General features: G+C 49.6%; 1 protein-coding gene across 6 annotated transcripts in view; it reads left to right on the top strand.

The window, feature by feature from the left end:
• Nucleotides 1-2350, top strand: part of BCR (BCR activator of RhoGEF and GTPase) — a 136985-nt gene that overhangs the window by 2231 nt on the left and 132404 nt on the right. The gene's annotated exons all lie outside the window — the stretch shown is intronic.

Here is a 2350-nt window from a genome sequence, read left to right as displayed (position 1 = left end):
GTGAGTTCCTCACGCCACGTGCGTGGGCACACCTGCACCGGGGAGGAAAACTAGAGACGAGTAGGGGATACAAAACAAGTTGGGAGGGAGGAGTGGATAGGTAACTTTTGAGTGATTATCGGGTGCACTTGTGGTTCACGCGTATCCTGCACCCGAACAAACTCCATTCCCTCCTCCTTCCTGAACGCAGATTGTTAGTGTTTGGAATGGGATTGGGTTGAGGATGGTCTTGTGAGGAATGGGAGGTGGTTTGTTCCTTTCATTCTAGAGCAATGTGTTTGTGAAGTACAGCTTGTGAGTTGGAGGAAGATGCTTCAGGTGGTAACCTCCTTGCCCTGTACTCTCTCCACGCCGGGCAGTGAGGATGGCATAAAAGCCGGAGTCATCTGTAGCGCCCGGATCGGATGCTGTTAGCAGGGACGGATTTATGTCTTGGACACTCTCCGCCACCCCAGTGATCCTGTTCTGGAGGGGTTATATGACAACATTTGTGAAACCTGAGATATGCTAGCTGCTCCCAGGCCATAGAAGTGTCAGGTTTGCTTGCTAGCCAGCAGCCCTGAACGGGCAGGTCACAGCAGGTGAGAATAGGAATTAGAAGGAAGTGAGGCGACAGACAGTTGTGAATCAGTGGGCCACCGAAAATCAACTACATGGGGATTTTATCTGGGGCTGAAGCAGAGCCACACCCGTTCTAATCTGCCTGGCTTTGATGGGAGGCTGCACCCATCATTCACCACCAGGCTCCTCTATGGTGCTAACCCAGCCCCATTTGCTGAGCCTCCAGTGTGCTCCTGCTGTTTCATCTTGCCAAGGATAAGCACCCATCGGGGCTCCCAATCTGTGGTCAGACTCTAGCGCTAAGATTAAAACTATGGGATTGTACACGTTACTTCTGTGCTAGATGAAAATACCATCAGGCGTTTTGGGTGATGGGACTGTGTTTTGAGATCCAGGCACTGTTTGCCATTGGGGTAAGGAAAGGGTGAGCTGGGGTGTGTGTGAGGCTGTCGGGAATCTCTTGGAGTCCTGGTCCCTGTTAAGCTGATCTGGTTTTCTGCTTCATTGATTTTTCTTTTTCTGCTGATGGAGGAGTTGGATGTGCTTGGTTTGTCGGAATCCTCTTGAAACAAGTGAGGCTATTTTTGGCTCTTAGAGCTGCAGCCTTTTTTGTGATGGGCACTCTGTCCTGTTTGTGTTAGGTACTTCAGTTGCTGATCTTCCATTTGCAGCCGGGGTTTCCTGTGGAGTCCGGCTCCTCGACTCCGACCTGCAGTGTGGCCCGGCTGCATTCCCTAAGTCCCTATGTGGGGGCGGGGGTGGAAGGCTGTACTATTCAGAAGCCTGCTTTGCAGGCACCTCAGCTCGTTCCGGGTCTGGAGGATTGCCTTGTGGTTACTGGGCACCAGCCTTGTCTGGCCAGCTGTTGGTCAGGCGAGCCAACTTGAACTGGCTCTCAGTGCTGTGGTGCAGGAGAATTATTAATAAAGAAAATGAGAGGTTTTTAGGGAGATGTTCAAATTGAAATGATAATCTTTGCTGGTGAAGAATTGTGGGTTTCCAGAACCTTGGGCCCAGCCTTTCCTACAGCTCCTGTAGACTTGGCCATGTTGCCCACCACATCACTAGACCCTGAATGCAAGTCAGTAAATGAAAATAGGAATGATTATAGAAGGATGGAAAGCCCAGTGCCTTGAGTCACACAGGGCAGGTCCTCAGGAAATGGCTGAGGAGTTAATTTTACCACTTGGGCCCACTTTTAGCACTTTCTGGATTCTTCTCTGAATGTCCTGAAAGTCCCACAGTCTCTTTCCCATTAGGTTTTATTTTTTTCCCCGTAAATGTTTTTTGTTTGTTTGTTTGTTGTTAAGAGATAGGGTCTGGCTCTGCCATCCAGGCTGGAATGCAGTAGTATGATCATAGCTCACTGCAACCTCAAAACTCTCAGACTGAGGTGATCCTTCCACCTCAGCCTTTTCAGTAGCTGGGACTGCAGGCTCAAACCACTCTACTGGGCTAATTATCATTTTTTTTTGTTTTGTAAAGACAGGGTCTTGCTGTGTTGCCCAGGCTGGTCTCAAACTCCTGGGCTCAAGCATTCCTCCAGCTTCAGCCTCCTGAGTAGCTGGGGTTGCAGGGATGAGCCACCTCAGCAGGCCTCTTAGACGTTTTTAGTGACTAAGGTCACTTAAAACATCTTTTAAAAGAGATTATTTTCCCTCAGACAGTTTTTCTTTTTTAAGACATAATTTTTTGGCCAGGCGCGGTGGCTCACGCCTGTAATCCCAGCACTTTGGGAGGCCGAGGTGGGCGGATCACAAGGTCAGGAGATCGAGACCAGGTGAAACCC

This window comes from Macaca mulatta, chromosome 10, assembly GCF_049350105.2.
Source record: "Macaca mulatta isolate MMU2019108-1 chromosome 10, T2T-MMU8v2.0, whole genome shotgun sequence".
In the NCBI taxonomy this organism is placed as follows: Eukaryota; Metazoa; Chordata; class Mammalia; order Primates; family Cercopithecidae; genus Macaca; species Macaca mulatta.
The sequence above is the reverse complement of the archived record's forward strand: the minus strand, read 5'-3'. Positions and strand labels throughout refer to the sequence as shown.